At 37.8% G+C, this 22,007-nt stretch overlaps 1 protein-coding gene and 1 pseudogene across 24 annotated transcripts in view; one reads left to right on the top strand and one right to left on the bottom strand.

Moving 5' to 3' along the window:
* Positions 1 to 22,007, top strand: part of DST (dystonin) — a 503,266-nt gene that overhangs the window by 158,092 nt on the left and 323,167 nt on the right. The gene's annotated exons all lie outside the window — the stretch shown is intronic.
* LOC123385407 lies at positions 19,373 to 19,543 on the bottom strand (annotated as a pseudogene).

Genomic DNA, 22,007 nt, shown 5'->3' with positions numbered 1-22,007 from the left:
TAAATATTTGACAACCAGTTAAAAAAAAAGACTTGATTTATAGCATTTGCTCTTGTCTATAGTATAAATACTTTGACCGTGGTCGATTTCAAGCTACCTAGTTGACACCACTGACTGCCCCCAGTGACACCACAGATTGAAAAGAGCTGCGTGGTAACACGCTACGTATGGTGGATGCAATAGATGGAAATGAGTGCAAGATCATAGATAATAGTAACATGTAGTCAATTAGTGATGAGTTTTGAATATTTATTATTTTTTTTTTAAATTTTTTTTCCCAACGTTTATTTATTTTTGGGACAGAGAGAGACAGAGCATGAACGGGGGAGGGGCAGAGAGAGAGGGAGACACAGAATCGGAAACAGGCTCCAGGCTCTGAGCCATCAGCCCAGAGCCTGACGCGGGGCTCGAACTCGCGGACCGCGAGATCGTGACCTGGCTGAAGTCGGACGCTTAACCGACTGCGCCACCCAGGCGCCCCTGAATATTTATTATTTTTTAATTTATTTTTTGTTAATGTAGTTTATTCAAATGTAGTTTAAGTGTAGCTTTATGTAATTTAATTTTTAATGAAGTCTATATTTAAAAATTGGCTAACAAAATCCTGAAAATTCAACAGTCAGCTCTTACTCAAGCTGTTATGAGTTGGCACTAATATACTACTGAAAATAGGTAATACTTAGTGAGCACATATCTGCTGGGCATAGTCTAAGTGTTTTTTGTGCATTACATCAGCCTCAAAGTAAGCATATGAATTAGGTGCTTGAATTATCTCCATTTTGCAGTAAAGTTGAGGCAGATAGAGGTCAAATAACATGCCCAAATAGAAGTTGGCAAAAGTGGCAGAGCTGGGATTTAAAACTAGGCCACCTGTCTCAAAAGCCTGTGCTCTTAACCATCTTGCAAACTATCTCTTGAGAATAAAGATACTCTTTTTTTTTTTTTTTTAAGTTTTATTTATCTTGAGAGACAGAGTGCATGAACCAGCGGGGGTGAGAGGAAATCCCAAGCAGGCTCTGCACTGTTAGTGTGGAGGCCCATGTGGGGTGCAGACTCACGAACTGGGAGATCATGACCTGAGCTGAAACCAAGAGTTGGATGCTTACCTGACTGAGCCACTCAGGTGCCCCAAGTGTAAAGATATTCTTGAATGTGAGGCAGTAGTAGGTATGATAAATTTTAAGTAAATTACTCATGCTTCAGAATTATCTTTTGACTTGTTTAATTGCTTAGATTTTATTTGCATTTTTATTTATGACAAAGTACTACTATCCTTACTATATGGTATGTTTATATAAATAAATATGTTTATTTACATCAACAAGAAAAGAGATACTCTTTTCAGCGGAAAAACAGACCAGAGACTTCAATGGGCAGTTCATAAAGACTAACAATGGCTTGTAAACATTGAAGGCAAGGACAGTATCTATTTTGTTCATCACAATAGTAACCCAACCCTTGCAGAGTGCCTGACACACAGCGGGGCTCCATAAATACTATTTTAGCACCTGTTAATTTTTGACATGTCTTAATGAAGCACATATAAAGATTTCTTGACCTTTTGCATATATAAAGCTATTTCCTAATGTTGCCTTAAAGAATTGACATTTTTTAAAAAGGCACTTCTGATTATATTGTTAGAGACATTATTACAAAACCCTAAGTTCAAATAAGGATGAAGAGGCCCAATAAATTATTTTTTCCTTAATTATAATTAAGAATCAATATATGCTGTCTTATATAATTTCAGTAAGTAAAACTGATACTCCTAAATTTATGAGACATAGTGGAATTATAAGAAATTGCTGTATAATTCCTAGAACCTTTAAGTTAGAAGTAGTAATGTGTTACTTCATTGAGCTGTTTTTCTGAAGACCTTTTTGACGAATGTACAGTCTCCCCTGGACGGTTAAGTGACTAATGCTTCACTCTGCGGTTTTCCCCAGTTGTCCATCTCTTCCTTCTCTCTGGTCAATGTTGTTTTGGCCATTTCAGAGCTCACTTGTACTTCTGGTGGATGTTGTGAATTATTTTCAGGAATGATGAAGCATATCAGAATAACGTTTTTGGTGCTGACAGATGAATTCTGGAGATTAGGAATGTGAGACTTCTGAATTGGTTTGAACGAAATGTTTTTGTTGTGTTGATATACATGTTATCTAGGATTTGCTGTAGTATATCATTCTGAAGATGGAAAAGGCAATAGGGGGGGGGAGTAGAAGAGGAAAAGAGACAAATATTAATTGGATGATGACCCAGGGTCAGATCCAGTGCTAAGTGTGTACATGTATTATCATTAAAGTAAAAGCTTTCTTTTATTCAGCAGCTGGAAAAAGATTGGGGGAGGTGGTGGAGAACTGGTTCCTTTAGAAAATGTGCAATTCACTAAAAGGTGGTGATATTGCTCTGTGTAGGTGGTTATACATCAGAGTACTTGAAACCCTTGGGATTAGGACCCTTCTCTGTATTCCAGAAACATCCCAAATAAGGTTGGCCAGATTATCAGGTTGCTTTGTTTTTGGCAGAGTTATATTAATTTACTCTGAGTTTTTAGGTTGATCACCATATCTGCTTGACAGTACAGTATATCAAATTAAAAAGGAAAATTATTTGTTAAATGTAGTTCATTTGGGAGATGACACTCTCTTCATGGGACTCATGAAGGGTGGGGCACAAGCTGAAGTAAAAAGGGTATTTAATAGTGAAAAGGTTAATGACTCTTGCCCCATTTGGTTTGTCTTGTGACTTCTCGTGGTGCCACAGAATGATACGTTAAAAGATAAAAACATTCATGTTAATGTGTCCTTTGCTGAACCTTTAGGAGGCAGAAACCTTGCTCTCCTCCTCTTTCCTTCCTCTGGCCCTTCCTTTCATAATAGCATGATTCTTGTTATTAAAAAAAAAATGACAATTTGCCCTGGAAGGAAGTTGTATTAGTTTCCTTCTGCTCTATAATATACCATCACAAATGTACTAGCTTAAGTAATACAGATTTGGTATCCTACAGTTCTAGAGGTCAGAAGTCCAAAATAGGTCTTAGAGGTTAAAATCAGACTGTCAGCAAAACTGTTCTTCTAGATGTTGTAGGGGAGAGAATCTGTTTCCTTGCCTTTTCTGGCTTCTAGAAAGTGCCCTCATTCTGTGGCTCATGGCCACATCACTTACACTTCTGTTTCTTTGTCACATCTTCTCTTACTCTGATCTTCCTGCTTTCTTCTTACGAAGACTCTTGTGATTATATTGGGCCTAGCTGGATGGTCCAGGATGGTCTCTTTACCTTAGGATCCTTAATTTAATCACAATGGCACTGTCCCTTTTGCCATGTAAAGTAAGGTATTTACAGGTTCTGCAAGATTAGGGGGGACTTTTATTCTGCCTGCCACAGAAAGTTTTAGAAGTTTCTGGTAAAATACCAGATAGCATAACTTTTCCTATATTAGTTGATCATAATGGAGACCAGAGGTGATGTCCACTAACCTTTAGAAAAATCATCATGATTACCTTTAACACAAAAATATTTAATAAAAAATAAAATATGGTAAGTTTGGCTAATTTGTATTATGCTGTTTTGAGTAAGAATGGGGGCAAATAGTCAAAGGAAATATGACTTCATTTCTTGCCATAGAGGTTAGTAATAAAATACTATTGCTATTGAAAAAAAAATAAAACCGAATGTTTATCTCACAGTACTTCATCAAAAGTCTCATTTTCTCAAATTGTTTTTCGGATATCCAACCTACAATATAAACAATATAATTTGTTTTCTTCTGAAAAGAAAAATCAAATCAAATGTCCCTTAGATTCACTTGGAAAGGCTATGCTGTTTTCTCAGTTGGTTTAAACTGTGAAGTTGCCTTTAAAAATAAATTCTTCATCCAAGGAAATGATTAGATCAGTAAGGTTACCTGAAGAGCAATATCTTTAGAAAGGGAGATGCCAAAGTGAAAAGTAATAGTCCTCTTTGAAATTTTCTTATAAGTACTTTTTAGGCGGCGGCGGCGGCGGCGGCGGCTGCTGCTGCTGCTGCTTCCTCCTCCTCCTCTTCCTCCTCCTCCTCCTCCTCCTCCTCCTCCTCCTCCTCCTCTTCTTCTTCTTCTTCTTCATCTTCTTCGTCTTCTTCTTCTTCTGTTTTCTCATTGTTTTTCAGTATCTATTTAATTCCTTTTTTTTTTTTCAAGTGGCTTAAAACAACACCCATTTTTTGTCTCAATTTCCATGGGTCAGAAGTCCAGACATTGCTTGGTGATGAGTTCTCTGCACAGGATCTCACAAGGCTGAATTTGTACTTGGTTTTTAGAACAGTGTGGAATTAGAAGTAAGCAGAGACCACAAAGATCTTGGTAGGACAGAATTAAAAAAATTTTATATGAACATTATTTCTGACAAGCTACACTGTATATATAGTGTAAAGACCTTGGAGAGTATATAAAAAAAGCAAAAAAAGAAGTGTCTGGTTACAACAGCTTCCAGAGCGCCTGGGTGGCTCAGTCCGTTCAGCGTCTGACTTCAGCTCAGATCATGATCTAATGGTTCTTGAGTTCGAGCCCTGAGTCAGAGTCTGTGCTGACAGGTTGGAGCCTGCTTCGGATTCTGTGTCTCCCTCTCTCTGCCCCCCCGCCCTTTCTGTCTCCCCAAAATGAATAAACCTTAAAAAGTTTCTTGGGCGCCTGGGTGGCTCAGTCGGTTAAGCGTCCAGCTCTTGATTTCAGCTCAGGTCATGATCTCATGGTTCATGGATCCAGCCCTGCCTTGGGCTCTGCGCTAACAGTGTGGAGCCTGCTTGGGATTCTCTGTCCTGTTCTCTATCTGCCTGTCTCCCACCCCTCAAAAATAAATAAATAAACTTAAAAAAAAAGTTTCTCTTTCTATTTAAAATATATGAAATTTGAAATTAAGGGAGGCATAGATTGATCAGGCTTGGACCTTTGAGCCTCATTGAGTGTTTCCTGCTTACTGTCACCACCACAGCCCTGCAAGAGAATAGGGGATTCCTTTCGTACTGTTTTTTCATAGATAAGGTCTGTTAATAATCTGCCGGGATGCTTATAATGAGCAAGCAGAGCAATTACAGTAGAGTGCCATTGCTATGCAGTTGAACCATAGGCCTATAATAATACTTGAGGGACGAAGATAAGTTTCCTTGCACATGCCATAGCTCTTGGGTGCCTGGCTAACTCTGTGTACTTGCCTGAGTCTATAAATGGTGCAGCCTCCTCTCCTTGAAAGTGGGACATGTATAATAAAGGAGCTGTAGAAACACAGGTCTCCCTGTTCTTCTGAGGGAGTATCAAATGACTTTTTGCATTAGGTTGATTTTTACAGGAAGCTGAAAAATACCAGGTAAGCAGTTTCCCAAGGTTTGTAAGTTTTTGTCAGTTCATTAACACCTTACACCCTGTGACTTTGGGTTCATCTCATGCTATGGAACCGAATTCATTAAATAGGGGTATAAAACTGGAACTAAGCCAGCAGTCAGGGAGAGAGGGGTGGGACTGTGACGTTAATGAGATTGGGGGCACATTCCTTTGTGTTATTTATTTTCCTACCTTAAAGTTGTCCTTTGGTCAAAACGCTGGGATTCCTTGTATAGACATTTTATTGTTAGAAACCCCTAAGTTCTTATGTAAAGCAGAGGAAGAAAGGAAAGTTAAATAAATTATTCAGTCTTAACTTTGTTCAGAGCCGGGGAATGTGGCCATAAACCTCCACTGTTTTATTATCAAATACCTAAATTATATGGAATAATCACTGTGGCCTAAATGTCCGTATCTATCTAGATTTAGCAGATATTTGTAAGAGTAGATTATACTACATTTTATATAATTTTGCAGAGTTTTTTTTTAGTGAAATATAATCGAACCATCATTGGTTGAAGTGTTTAAATTGGAAAAAGTGGGAAATCAGATGTTTACAATATTTTGTAATTAACTTTCAGGATTAGCTGTTTAGTTTAACCTCATTTGCACTCCTGTTGTCCTCTGAAATGGCCTCAAGCTCCAAATTTGGGAGAGCAGAGGTGCTGGGATTTAGGCTTCAGAGGTATCTTCTCCCCTTTGTGGTGATCGTTTTTAAAGGCACATGCACAGACCTTTCACGCAGTTCTCAAAGTGGAACACTTCCACTGTGCTATAAAAATTTCCTGAATTGGTCAAACTTCTTTGGCAAACTCATGCCGGGTAAATACCGTGCTTAATTAATTTGGCCAGCATAGACACCATCTACTAAAGATGTCTTGTCCTGTGAAAATGTAATGAGTATTAAACACACCAATTTTAGCTTTGAATTTTTATACCTTGGTGTAATGGGTAAAACTATGGCTAAGATAAAAACAAGTCATATATGTTATAAGGGGCTGTGTGCATTGGCCTTATTTGTGGATACATTTTCTATTCTACCTTATTCTCCTCCCCACCTCTCCCTTTTACGCCAGCATTTCTACGCAATTCTTTACTGGCCAGGTACTGTTGTAAATGCTTTATGAATGTTAAGTTAATCCACATAACGGCCCCAGGAACTCATTTTACAGATGAGGAGATGGGTGCACAGAGAGGGTAAGTGACTTACCCGAGATGACACAGGAATTGTAGTGAGCAGCAGGGCTGTGATTCCAGTGCAGGCTCTTTGCCTATGGAGTCTGTACTTGTCATCTCCCACCTGCACTACGCTGTCTTTACCACAGTCCCATTTCTCATTTATGGTATCTGGCTGTAATCTTACAAGTAACTTCAGATCATCTTTGCAACGTACATGGAGAATGTACCAGTGAACAAATAGTAAAACCCTTTAGCATGTGCTTTGCCTCTGACTATTTTTGTTCAATAATATTTTGATTGAGCAATTATACTTCTAAAATATCATGAGACACCTTGACCAAAATATATTTCTAGAATCAGCTTTGGAGTCCAGTCCTGTCCTCAGCTGGCAAATGTCTTAAGAGAATTTTTTGATATTTCTATTGTACAGTGCAATTAGGTTTTCTTTCTCTGAAAGCACAGCTGTAACTATTGTTGTGACAAATGTTGTTGGAGAAAACTGCTGTGTTGCAAACAGGGTTGAAGAGATAGGCTTCAATTAAGTGTTTTCTTTGGTCTGTCATAGACTTAATAGGAGGTCAAATCCTGCTCTGAAGGACTGTTAGCAGCAGGTGCTATTTCTGTCACCAGGATGGTCTCTGCTGATTTTTAATTCACTGACATCCCCAAATAGAAGCATTCTGTCATTCTCTCAATCCTTCGATTTGTGGAAGGATTTTGATCAAAGAGTGCTTTTTGCTTTTTATTTTTTTAGTGAGACACAACATCATATTTCATATAGAAAAACCTTGTGTAATAATAAAAATAAAATAGCTTATTTTCTTTGCTCATTTTTCACATACTTGAATATTATACTTTAAAAATGAAGTCCTATAGAAGCATACTCTCCCTATATAAACCTATTCATTTGTATAATACATAATAATGAGTAATTTCATTTGTGTTGGTACCATCGCAGTTACTGCATTCATATTCTTAAATCATTTTCTCTTTGGGAATCAACTTATTTTGAATTGATACAAAAAGCATGTTTATGCTCAGTGATTTTTTTTAAGTTTATTTTTATTTTGAGAGAGAGAGGAGGGGGGGAGGGGCAGAGAGAGAGGGAGAGTGAGAATCACAAGCAGGTTCTGTGCTGTCAGCACAGAGTTGATGCGGGGCGGGAACTCACAAACCGTGAGATCATGACTTGAAATCCAGAGTTGGATGCTTAACCAACTGAGCCACCCAGGTTCCTCTAGGTTCAGTAGTTTTTAAAAATGAGTAGTGAAAGATACTTATTTCATTTATTCTACTTGTAATCTGGTAAAAGATTGGTTGATAGAGGATAAAAGAACTGGAATTTTTTTAGTATTTGTAGTTCATTTAGGCAAATATATTAAGTAGCATAAGAATTAAATATATTAAAACAGAATTTTAAAAATATTTGTTTCTTACATGAGTGGCTTGAATGAGTATAGTTATAGCAAGGCTTCTGTAAATATCTGTTATTCTCAGGTTTGAAGATAAACATGTGATTCTTTCAATTCACTGTTAAAGGCAGAATTTGAGTTTTTGATAATTTGTCATATTTAAAACATTAATCCACTTTATTTAGCATAAGTGTTTTAGAATATTAAAAGTTGTTTTTTGACAAGTAGATATTAGTTTAGATTTGCCCTTTGAAAAATTTTGCGTTTTATAGGGCCTACCTCAGTATATTTTCTCCTTTTGTGGAATGCAGTTTATGTTTCAAGTTTACATTTTCTTCTACTTTTTAGACTTTTTTTCTGAAAAAAATTTAATTAGGCTTATTGGTAAATTCTCATCTTAATTAGGATTAGTTATGATCTTTTTCTTAAGCAGGTAAAACATTAAAAAAGTAAATTTTTAAAAGACTAGAAGTAGTTTCAAACAAGCAGTTGAAAAGCCTAATTTAAAATTAAATAAACTGTTAAAAAGATATGCCTCCCACATCTGCTGAGAATTTTTGTTAGACTTCAGTCATTTGCCCTAATCATTAAGCAGTGCAGCATGTTTGTTGTTTGCCTACCCAGGAGTTCATGTTCCTCATCGCATCCATTTGTAGACAAGTGAATGTTTTCTTCTGTTTTCAGCACAGCCTTGACATTGACATCTCAGATTCTGACTTGTCCAAAAAGAGAAAGATCAGGTCACTTACTATGTTTACCTGGCAAAAGGGAAAATGAAGTTGACACACAGTTTCATTATCAGCTTGTAGAACACCCCTCCCCCCCCATTTAAAATGAACAACAGTCAGTATCTAATTAACAAGTGGATTTGTTTCAGAGTTTCTTTTTAGATAGGGTTTCAGTACCACATAGCATGTTTCCTTAATTGATACTCTAGGAAGCCAAGGTGTCTTTGGGTTTACAACATCCTGTGGTTTCTGTGGGAAGAGTACATCCCCTAGTTCCTTTCAGAAAAATCAAACACCTGGATATAGCATGGGGAGAAGAGCTGGCTTTTCTCTGGATCCCTCCCTTGGGTCAGCTAAGATTTGGCTTCCTGTTTTATACCCCACCAGGGGCCTAATACTTCCTGCTTATCCCCCAGGTTGGGGCTTTCCCCCACGATGACAGCGCTGCCCCCAGCAGCTGCAGGGGAGGTCTGGACCGGGTCCCTTGTAAAGCTGAGGCTTTCCAGCCTGAGGGGGGCCTGTGTCCTTATACTTTCTAATGAAGACAATATGATGTAGCAGTAGGAATGAAACGTGGGGTCAGGAAGTACTTGGAGTTGACCTGAAATGGCTATTTCTTCACTGTAAGACCTTGGGTAAATCTCTTAACTTTTTGTTGTTGTTGTTGTGGTAGTTTAGCATATCTGGTGAGTGGATTTTCTTGTTACTTTTGTTTTTATTAAAAAAAATTTTTTTAATGTTTACTTATTTTTGAAGGAGAGAGAGAGTGTGAGCATGGGGAGGGGATGGGGTGGAGGTGGGGGACCGAGAGAGAGGGAGACACAGAATCTGAAGCAGGCTCTGAGCTGTCAGCACAGAGCCTGGCACGAGGCTTGAACTCAGCGACCTTGAGTTCATGACCTGAGCTGAAGTCTGGCGCTTAACTGACTGAGCCATTCAGGTGCTGCCCCTGTACTAAGTTACTTTAATGTTCTTTACTGCTTTAATATTATATGCAATGATCATATATTTCTGAACGGGGATTACAAATGATTAGGTTCTTAAAAGATAGGAAAATAATTTTTTACATAGACCACACAAGCATTTACCCATCACTGAATGCAAATTAGGATGTTTAGAGTTGCATAATTATGAATAACTGGCATTATAATCTGTTACTAATAAGATGCCACAGTGTCTGGTGGGCAAAATCATGTTGCATAGAAATATGATGTTAATATTACATATGTTTTTAGCAGACATACACATTTTAGCTGCTTACTGAATATATAGGTTGTCATTCTTTTATTTTCTTCAACCTAACATTAAGTACAACTGGGAGACACACATACAAAAGTAAATTAATATTGACAAATAAAAATGGTATATTTTAAATTCCTAAAAAATTGCAAAATTTAATGGTTCATGAAATTTGTTATGTGAAAAGGAAGCAAAAAAAAGATTTTAAAAATTAAAAAAAATTTTTTAAATTTATTTTTGAGAGAGAAAGAGAGACAGAGTGTGAGCAGGGGAGAGGCAGAGAGAGAGGGAGACACAGAATCTGAAGCAGGCTCCACAGAGCTGTCAGCACAGAGCTTGACGTGGGGCTAGAACTCTTGAACTGTGGGATCATGACCTGAGCCGAAGTCAGACACTTACCCGACTGAGCCATCCAGGTGCCCCTGGAAAAAAGATTTTTAAAAGTTAAACTCTTGGAATTGAAAGTCTATCTAAAATCTGTCTCTTTTCTAGTCTTAGTTCAGGGTGGTAGACCTAACTGAGGCTTTCAGAATCTGCCACCGAGTGAGTCAGCAGTGGGAACATTTACTGTGATTTTACCAGCTGTCCAAGTGGAAGATGGGAGGTTGTGTTAACTGTGTGCTGACACCAACCAACAGTCAATTTATATTTTAATTATTTGCATTTTTTCTTTCTTTCTTTTAAAAATTTTTAATGCTTACTTTTGGGAGAGAGAGACAGAGTGTGAGTGGGAGAGGGGCAGAGAGAGAGGGAGACACAGAATCCGAAGCAGGCTCCAGGCTCTGAGCTGTCAGCACAGAGTCCGACACGGGACTTGAATTCACAAACCGTGAGATCATCACCTGAGCCGAAGTCGGATGCTTAACTGACTGAGCCACCCAGGCACCCCTGCAATTTTTCTTTCAAGTAGAGCTATGAAGATAGTATACTGGAAGCTCTAGTTTGTTGGGTTTCTGATGTTTTATTACATAATAAATTAATTAAAGGGGGGCAATATTTTAAAATTTAATTTGTGCTACCACCCAAATGGCTAGGTTGTGCAACAGGTTTGTTTAATATAGAATTGAAAGATCCCTAGACTCCTTTCAGACTGCACCCTCAGACCTCCATGGGAAAAGATGCATGGAGCCATCCAGAAGTTACGCTTCACTCAGGGAGGGGCAGTTGAGGTTTGTTCCCTGACGCCAGCCCCATTCCAGGAATACTTGTGACTGATGGGACTGACTTGGAGGAGGAGAGATTGAGGGAATTTGGGGTGGGATCGTATCATGGAGCTTAAAGGAGAGCATAAAGGAGCAAATCTAGGGGGCAAAAGCAGGATTAGTGCCTTTCAAGAGAGGGTGCGGAGATTTGGGCCAATAGCGTGGGTAGTCCTCACACACTCCTGCCTCCCAGCTGTTCCTTTGCCATCAGATGCTGAGTGATTTGACATCACAGGCAGCCACAGAGGATGGTGGGCAATACAGAAGGCTACACAGCGCCATGGGATCCACATTGCAGTCTGGCATCTGCTTCATGTTAGGCCTCATGCAACAAATTTGCCTACTAACCATTATTCAGAAATTACCGAAATCCTTATCACTGACTAATAAACACAGACTACCAGCAGGTGGTAGAAAATGTCCAGTTTCTATTATTAGATTGTGCTCCATCTGCTAATTGTAAAAATATCAGTGGTTCTTTTTTTTCAAACCTCTCAAATGAAGCATACTAAGGGAAAATGTACTGTAGAATTTTTTTTTTTACTAGTTATGTGAAATGAGCTTAATTAGAGTAGCATTAATAAATAGAATGATGTTTCATGCTGATTCTCGTAACCACTAGTCCATAGTCCATAGTTTTCTATGTTAAACAAATGCTGGTTAGATGCAGTTGTGTATAATTTCATTATTTAATTTAGGAAATGATCACAAGATATTAGGTAAATGGTGGGCCATTTTTTTCCCTACTTGTCCATTATTAATGGACTTATCTTGTCCATTATCCTATATGATAATGGCAAACCTGCATTGTAAGGGTTTTTTTTTTTTCCTCAACTATATCAGATTTTGGTAACTTATGACTCTGGTTTTCTTTGTTTTTATTTCAAACTGTTCATTTCTCTTTGTTCTTTTTGTTCTCAGACTTGCTGGAGCATTTAGCATCAAAGTCAACTATTACATATCTTTGTTCTTAGGATATTGACACTGACGTATTTAAGAGTAAGGGGAAATCATGCCTGTAACTTCCTCTCAAATGGTTTAAAAATTTTATACACACACATACACACGTGTATATATAGATGTAGATTAGGTAGATAGGTATAGATATAGATAGGAGGAGACAAAGAAAATATGGTAAAATGTTAACACTTAGGGGAATGTGAGTATACAGAAATTCTTTTATTATTTTTGCAACTTTTCTGTAAATGTGAAGTAATTTAAAAAAGAGTTGGGATGCCTGGGTGGCTTAACCTCTTGATTTCAGCTCAGGTCATGATCCCAGGGTCATGGGATTGAGCCCTGCATTGGGCTCCATGTTGAGTGTGGAGCCTGCTTGAGATTCTCTCTCTGCCCCTCTCACTTGTGCTCTCTCTAAAATTAAAAATGATAATAATTTTAAAATGTATTTAAAATTAACCATTTCAGTAGACTGAAGCAAAATGTATCTTTGGGGGGAAAAATCAGTGTAGGAATTTTCAATTGATTTCTTAGAGCACCAGCTTGCAAAAGTACTGTTCATTATAGATAAAAAATAGATAGGAGACTTTACTGGGGTTTGAATGGGTAGTTTGGCAGTCATTGGGGTGTTACTTGGGTGAAGTTGTTGTAGCCCAGGATTTGGGTTTTAGTTTTTTTTTTTTTTTAATTTTTTTTTTAACGTTTATTTATTTTTGAGACAGAAAGAGACAGAGTGTGAACGGGAGAGGGTCAGAGAGAGAGGGAGACACAGAATCTGAAACAGGCTTCAGGCTCTGAGCAGTCAGCACAGAGCCTGACGCGGGGCTCGAACTCACGGACAGTGAGATAGTGACCTGAGCCAAAGTCGGACACTTAACCGATTGAGCCACTCAGGCGCCCCGGGTTTTAGTTTTTTAGGTGTAGAGACTACAGCCTTGTCTCCACTCAGGAAGACTGACCCGTTCCAGGTAAATGCACTCTCAGGACACTGATGTATAAACCAGGATGTCAGTTTATTAACATCCAGTGAAAAGAATGCAGTTGCCAAGTGGATTGGATATTCTTGCTAGATCGAAGACTAGTGCATTCCCCCTCTCCCCGGAGAAAAGCTACAGGAAAAGCCATGGTGTATATGGAAGTGGGGATGACATAGACCATTTTGAAGAGCAAACTTTTTTTATTTTGATGAAATCCACTTTTTCTGTTTTTTTTTTTTTTTTTTTTTCTTGTATGGTTCATGCTTTTGATGTCCTATTTAAGAAGTTTTTGCCTAACCCAAGATCATAAAGATTTTTAGGATCACAAAACTTGGAAAAAAATTAACATTAAATATTGCTGGGAAAATTAGTGCACAGATAAGAAGTAAAACGGGAATATAGAGAACATTAAGGTAGAAACCAAAATTTAATTTTACCTGCAAAAATATAGTAGCAAAAGTTGTTTATTCTACTAGTTATGAATCAGGCATGGGGAAAAAGTATTTTTATTTGTCAGGGTCTACTGATAATTATTATCATTAGATTAAAAGGCTTGCTCTAATAAGATCTGTAGAGGGTCTGTATTTGGTTTAATACAGTTATGATCCTCTCCTTTGTGAAAATGTATTTACTGGAGTTACTTCAGTGTGGTCATTAGGTACTATGCCTTCCGTGTTAATGTTTCTTGAGAAATGTACTATTGCAGTGGGTTTCAGGGAAATAAGTATTTAACTTTCTCAAATTTTAATTGTCAGGAGACACTGATAATATATTTTAAAGCCCCAGGATATTGGGATTTTTTTGGAGTAAGCAATACAATATTTCATGTATCTTGTTTTTAAATTGGTATATTAATGAGAAATTTCAGTGCTGCCAAAACACTTATCTCTGTTTTCTGTGTAACTAGGGCCAAAACTACCTTAAAGTATTTTTTTTTAACATTTATTTTTCATGTTGTTTAATGACCCATTTTTGCAGAACTGAATTTGAAAGTAATTGCAATAACCTGATGTTGAGAATTTGGAAATTTTCTAAATCCTTCATATTGCAGAGTCACAGATGATCTATATCTGGTTACCATCCATTTAATCTTTAAGATAAAAAATAATTATAGTTAGGGCCCTTGGCATGTTTTGCTACTTAATTACTGAGTATACATATATTAGTGTAGCCTGTGTCTTGATAACTTGATTTCATGAATGAAATCTAATTTAAAGATGTTCAGATTCATGCACTGAAGAAAACAACTTAATTGTAATAACTTGAAGATTGAATTTGGTCGTGTGTTAGATACTCAAGACTTTAGGAGATTCCGTGAAATGGGATCACGGCCCTTGGCTTCAGCCCTTTGTGTTCATGTGATGGGAAAACCTTGCCTTGTTTCCTACACCATGATCCCCACTTTAGGAGAGTCGGTTACAAAGAAATTGTATCTTTGTTGTCCAGATTCCCCATGAACCACAGAAATTCCTGTGGCACTGCATGCTAGGGAGTTGTCTTAAAACTTTAATAGGAGGGTGACATCTTGGAATACTGTTAAACAATGTTTGAGCACTTGCTGTGTTAGAAGGAATGTGGACTTGATGGCCAGCTTGGTCTGCCTGCTTGTAAGATCCATATTAGGGGCTGTATGAGATGGATTCTCTTCTCATAGCTTTCTGATGGGAAAGGGAGTTCTGCCTCTGGTTGTCAGGAAAATGGTTGGTGGAGATTCAATAATTATATCAAAAGAAAATGGCAGTGATGAATTTAAATAAAAGATGGTAGCACTCAGATTCAGTCTAAGACTATCTTATACATCCTTTATTATATTTTGCAGTCTCCTGAACACTTAAGAGACTGAAGGTATATTTAAGCAGTAGTGTTGCTATTATAGAGATTGAGGAAATTTTTAAAAAGCCTCCTTTAGAAAGCAAAGCAAGGTATCAACTAAGATTATAGGATGAATTTTAAAAGTAATTTCCAAAGGAATAGGCTATTTCCAAATAGTTAATGTCATTGTCCATGTTTTAAAGTCAGTGGTAAAGATGCCATAGTATTTTAAGAGCTCAAGGGTTTTATGACCTTGCTCTGCCAGTGTACCTAAGTTTTACTTTTCTTACCTGCAAAATATGGATAATATCCATTTACAGGAGTTTTTGAGGATGAAATGAGATGACGTATGTAAAGCAATTAGCTTAGGGCTTAGCACATAGTAAAAACACCCCCAAATGGCAGCTATTATTGCATAGATTTTCATGTCAGCTACAGTATTTTGGATCATTTGCCAGTATTGTACTGTATGATATTCTTACTATGCCTTGGACCTTCCTAAGTATAATGATTTTCCTCTTTTCAAATTGAATTTTGACCTTTTCAAAAGTCTGGAATTCACTGAAGACAAGGAAATATCCAATACTCCATGAATGGTGATGTTTATATTGGCTTGGCTGGAGGCCAGGTTGCAAACAGCATTCAAAAGCAGACATAAATTTTTTTCTTTAGAAGAGGCCACATGGTGCTCTTTCCCTGCATCAGGCTCCCATGGATATCAATGGGTGTTATGTGTGTAGAGCAAGGGAAAGGTCTTGCTCCTAAAAAGTAGAGCAATGTGCTATCTGAGATAAGTTAGTATGTTCCCATGAGCTCATGTGTGTCCTAAAAGATGTCTTTGTCTTGAGGTCCTTAGGGTCTGGCTAGCAGTGAAGAGTCAATATTTGGTATATTTTTCAGTGGTTGAGTGTTACTAGGATGTTCTGAGTTTGTCAAAAATCTAGTGGTATTAAAGTCCAAACAAAAATATTTATCAAAATCTTACATGCCTCTACTTTGTTTAAGTGATATTTGCTGAATTTGTTCCTCTTACCAAATTTAAATGATTTATTTAAATATCTTTTCCCAAGAGTTTTAAGACAAATGGTACTTGAATCCATAAATTTAAGAACCTCTTTGCTCATAGTCTATGGACATCAGGAAATGTAATCCTTATATTTCTCATTATAATGTCATTGAGTTCATGTCATGATTCATTGTACTTAGAATGCTGTTTTCAAACCTGTCTTCTGATTATTCCTTAAATATAAAATATAAACAGATTAATGAAAACACAATAAGTAAAACTGAGAGTAGTGTTAAGAAAGTAGAAATCAGCAGGGTGCCTGGGTGGTTTAGTCGGTTAAGCATCTGACTTAGGCTCAGGTCATGATCTCACCATTTGTGAGTTCGAGCCCTGGGTCCGTCAGGCTCTGTGTAACAGCTCAGAGCCTACAGCCTGCCTCGGATTCTGTGTCTCCTTCTCTGTCTGCCCCTCCCCTGCTCGTGCTCGCTTGCTTGCTCTCTCGCTCTCTCTCAAAAACAAAAATAAAGACATTAAAAAAAAAAAAAAAACGAAATTAGGAATCAGCTTTAGTTTCTCCCTTAAGGTTTATTATGTGACATGTCCTTAAGATTAGAACACTTAGTAAGTTTCATGTCATTTCTTTTCACTCATCGCTATGATTCTTTTTCCCAAGAGTTTTTCAACAATTTTATATGTAGAAACCCTTTATGAATACGTCAAGAGTCTTTGGTTTCTCCATGTAGTTACAAAGATGAAGTTGCCTGTTCTAGGGGAAAAGGAGGGTATTAGTTTTTTGTTAAGTTTATTTATTTATTTTTTTAGAGAGATGGTGAGAGCATGCATGCAAGTAGGGGAGGGGCAGAGAGAGAGAGAGGGAGAGAGAATCCCAAGTAGGCTGGGCACCATCAGCACAGAGCCCGATGTTGAGCTTGAACTCACGAACTGTGAGATCATGACCTGAGATCATAATCTGAATTAGGTGTTTAACCAACTGAGCCACCCTGGCACCCCAGGAGAGTTTTAATTTTTATCTGAACGTTTTGTAAGAGGAGAACATTTCTGATCCGTGTCTAGCTTGTGAATAATACATATTAAGCAAATACATACTCCTGGTATAGAAAACAAAGTTTTAAGGGCCTTTTTGTATCATTATTTTATTAGATCTTCTCAGTAATGGTATTTTTTCACTTTACAGAAAAGTAAACAGAGTCTCAGTAAAATGATTTGCTTAAGTGTAGCAATTGACATTCCTTAAACAAGCTTCTCCCAAGTATAACTGAAAAATAGCCCTTGAGATGGAGAGATGGGACAACTAAAAAAATGCATTGTTTCACTCTGGATGTGGTCCTGGAGCAAAAAGAGGACTTTATGAAAAAACTAGTGAAATCCGAATGAAGTCTGGAGTTCAATTTTTAGAAAATGTGTAAAGAGTTAAAATTCTTTGGGGGCACACAGGACAAAATTTCTGAAGACAACTGAGCAGATGAAAATCTTGCATGTGTACAAGTAGATACAAGAGGTTTTTTCAAACCCTGTTGCTTTTAATAGAGAAACTTTGGAAATAACCTAAGTGCCTGTCAATATTATAATGGATAAATAAGTGATTTTATAATTGGGCAGTGAGTACTACTATATATCAATTAGAAAAATGAGCTAGAATTGTATCAACAGACTTAACTTTTAAAGTTAATTTCAGTAAGTATAGCAAACTATTAAAAAAAACCCTTTTTTGGGAATATGTTTTTAAATACATTCTTTATTTAAACATGATAATATATGCACATGGTTACAAAATCAAACAGTACGGAAGGATTTGTAATGAAAATGAATAGTTTCAGCTCTGGAGTTCTTCCCTTTTCTTCCCTTGTCCTTAAATGCCATTTGGAATCATGTTTTAGTTTTTCTGGTGGCTACTTACATGTCTCCAAAATGAAATGTTTATATTGTTATTTTAAAAAATATGCTGTCTATAGACATGTTCTATTTTTGTTGTGACAGATGAAGATGTACCTTGCTTATAGACTGCTTTTGTTTTTTATAATTTAGTCTTATTTTTTATTGGATCCGTTTTTAAATGGATCATTCTTGTAATTTAAAAGTGAAATAGTTCTATAAAACTTATTACAAGAACCAGCAGTCCCTTCCATAACCATTTATGCCCACCACCCCAACTATTGTTTGCACCTAGAGGCAAGTACCGTAGACTTTTGTCTGTTTTGGAATTTGAATTGTATCATTAAATAATAGATTTTTAGATTGCCTTATTGTTTTTTTGTTGTATGCATTGTATATTGGATTCTTTCTGTGGAGGGTGAGCATTTAACCCACTCTACCCTCTTCTGCCATCAGACACATCACACTCCCAATCCTGTCCTCCAGTGTAGTTGTGTCGTTCTTTTGTCCAGATCATTGTTGTGTGTTCACATTATTGTTTAGTAAATGCTATTTACACTGAGGGCACCAAGTAAAATATGATGACTTTTCTTTTCTTGTACAACTTCTTGTGTTCTCTGGAGTTAATAATTATCTTTCTTCTTTGCTTAGTTTTCTAGGGACTTATCACAAATCCATCCCCAGATTGTCCCCAGTTGTTAAAATTTTCTCTCAGTACGTTCAAATACATGAGGTATTTTATCTTTTTGTTTACTGTCCTCACAGAATTGTGGGAATCCATTCTGGATTGGTTGCCCTCTATCTCTGGGGCACTTATCCATCATTCTGGGGATACCATTTGCCTGTCCCTGTGTTAGTTCCTTGTTTGCTGCATTCCATTCCTTCCTCTTCCTTGGTTTACAGCCTTCTTTTGGTGAACTACCTTTGTAAGTAGTATCCTGAGGAAAGATGCAGGGAACATAATCTTGTGAGACCTCAGTGTTCTGGAAAATTTTTTGGTATGTGCTTACACTTAATTGCTACTGTCTAGATTCAGAATAAATTTTCCTTCAGAATTTTGAAAGTGCTGACATGTTATCTTTTGGACTTTTCATTATTGCTGTTAAAAAAATCTCAAAATTGTTCTCCCTCCTTGTCTCTCTGTTTTTCCTTAGCTTCAGGGCAAATTTAGGATGGTGGTTCGCAGTCCTGGCTGCACTTTAGAATCATTTGAGAACTTAAACCAAATCTTAGTATGAGAGATTTTGAGGTAGTTGTTCTGGACGGGAGCCAAAACATGGTAATTCAAATATGCAGGTAAAGCTCCCTAGGTAATTCAAATGTGCAGCCAAGGCTGAGAACTACTATTTCAAGATCTTTTTCTCCAATATGCTAAAATTTCATGATGATATGTTGTGATGTGGGTCTCTTTTCATCCATCGAGCTACACACTTGATTGTCCCATCAATATGGAGACTTACATCCTTTAATTTTGGGAAGTTGTTTTTTCACATTAGAGTACTTAACAATTAAAGTATTTTTATTTGAAGTACAATGAGTTAGCATTAAGGCAGGTATCTTGGATATCTGTACTTCAGGTGGATCTCTTAGAAGACCCATTCAAGGAAATTCACTTAATCCACCTTACAGAAGCCCATGTCCTTCACATACTGATGGAAACACTGGCAGTACATATTGAGGCTGTATTTCTGGATCAGATTGTGCTAGTTTGAGCAGACACAGTAAGAGCGAGATCCCTGGCCAGATATCCTCGGATGGCCCCAACAGAGCTTCTGATGACCCATCTTGCAGTCTCAGATGCAACAAGGCAAAAGGAATTTTGGGAAGTTTTTTTATTTCCTTTTCTCAAGTTCCCCTGTTGTATTGTTTGTAGGTCCTCTGCTTGTGTCTTTTATTTTCTGTAGTTTATTCCTGTTGTTTTGGTTTCTAAGTGATTTCCTCAGTTTGACCTTTCAATCCTTCCACTGAAATTTTTCGTTTCTGTTCTTCTTTTCCAAGAATTCATTTTTTATGGACTTCCATTCTCCCCCTGACTCCGATCTTTATTGAGATAAAATTGGCATATATCCCTGTGTAAGTTTAAGTTATACAATGTGATGATTTGATATATTTACATATTGTGAAGTGATTACCACAATAAGGTTAGTTAATACATCCTTCAGTTCACATAGTTAGCATGTTCTTTTTTTTTTTTCTTTTTTTTTTTCAACGTTTATTTATTTTTGGGACGGAGAGAGACAGAGCATGAACAGGTGAGGGGCAGAGAGAGAGGGAGACACAGAATCGGAAACAGGCTCCAGGCTCTGAGCCATCAGCTCAGAGCCTGACGCGGGGCTTGAACTCACGGACCGCGAGATCATGACCTGGCTGAAGTCGGACGCTTAACCGACTGCGCCACCCAGGCGCCCCTAGCATGTTCTTTTTTGTGATGACAACATTTAAAATTTACTCATTTAGCAACCTTCAAGTATGAAATATAGCATTAGCTATAGCCACCATGCTGCTTACTCATTTTTCTATTGAAAATTTGTAACCTTTTGACCAATATCTCCCCATTTCCTCAACGCCCTGGCAACCATTCAGTCTACTGTCTGTTTCTGTTGAGTTAGGTTCTTTTCTTCTTTTCTTTTTTAAATGTTTTTATTTATTTTTGAGACAGAGAGAGACAGAGCATGAGTGGGGGAGGGGCAGAGAAAGAGGGGGACACAGAATCTGAAACAGGCTCCAGGCTCTGAGCTGTCAGCACAGAGCCCGCCACGGGCCTCGAACCCACGGACCGTGAGATCATGACCTGAGTCGAAGTCCAGGTCAGACGCTCAACTGACTGAGCCACCCAGGTGCCCCGACTTAGGTTATTTTAGACTCCACATATAAGTAAGATCATACATTTGTGTTTCCCTGCCTTATTTTACTTGGCATAATGCTCTCAAGGTTCATACGTGTTGTTGCAAATGGCGCTCAACCCAATGACCCTGGGATCACATCCTGAGCCGAAATCGAGAGTCGGGTACACAACTGACTGAACCACCCAGGCACCCCTGCTCTAAGTTAATTTTTAAAAATCTATTACTTGTTTTAGTCCCCTCCTTTAACATTCAAAGCTTTCCTCAGAAGTTTTCCTTGGCTGCCTGCTTACTCATGTTTAAAAGCTGACTGTGGAAGCTCTGGCTGTGTGATAGACTTGTCAGTCTTAGCCTTTACTGTGGAATAATCTGCCTGGGCCATTGTGCTGCGGGGAACCTTGCTATCAGTGTCTCAAGGTCCTCTGTCATGGGCTGGTCAGATTCCGCAGAGAATAATGCTTTCAACTCCAGCTGAAGGAACTGAGTGGGCAGGAGATGGTTGGAAGCTGTTCGTTTTTAGTATATGAACTCATACTTAGTCTCCTGTCTTATCTGTGTCTCGTCATGCAGATTAGAGACCCTGTCTCTGTTTCACTCTCTCCAGACGATACATCTCGCCTTTTGGGGGTTGGGAAATCATCTGAGGGAGGTAAATCTGCTTCTTACACCTTGCCCATCTGTTTCAAGTCCCACCTCCACCGTAATTTCCAAGGTTACCTGATACCATGAATTTCTGGTGTGGTTTTTGGGAGTTTCAAGGTATGAATCAGGTTCGTTCTCTCAGCTTTCCTCAGGACTGGCTTAGGATTCAGTTCTCTGTTAGTTCAGGTACCACCAGTTCGTTTGCTTTCTAGCTCCCAAATTTTTTTTTTTAACCATTTCTTTTCCTTTCTCCTTGTTTTTGGGGTGTATCCTACAAACAGATCTAATTACTGTCAGTGTAATGTGTTTTCAGCAGAGAGGGGAGGTAATCTGTTAGTTCAATTTGACCTATTCAATCAGAAACAAGTAATGTGATTGTAAATGAAATATAAAGAGATAGTGAAAGGCTTTAGACTGTCATAATGATTCCATTTTGCATGTCAACTCTGAATTTCAGATTACTTGGTATATGTAATGTCTGCAGAGGTCTGGCAATAGCTGGTGTTTGCTGTTCTTTGGTGGAGGATCATGCTGTAATTAGTAGGACTGAAAGTTAAATTTGGAAAAGTTATTTAAAGTCTTCTGCTGCAATGCAGGTTGACAGCCTGTATTAAAATAAAATGTTTAGTTTAGAAACCTTAAAAACACTGTGCGGTTTCAAAAAATTAAAAAAAAAAGGGGGGGCGCCTGGGTGGCTCAGTCGGTTAGGCGTCTGACTTCAGCTCAGGTCATGATCTTGCTGTCCGTGAGTTCAGGCCCGCGT

The sequence above is a fragment of the Felis catus genome, chromosome B2 (assembly GCF_018350175.1).
Source record: "Felis catus isolate Fca126 chromosome B2, F.catus_Fca126_mat1.0, whole genome shotgun sequence".
Lineage (NCBI taxonomy): Eukaryota > Metazoa > Chordata > Mammalia > Carnivora > Felidae > Felis > Felis catus.
The sequence above is the reverse complement of the archived record's forward strand: the minus strand, read 5'-3'. Positions and strand labels throughout refer to the sequence as shown.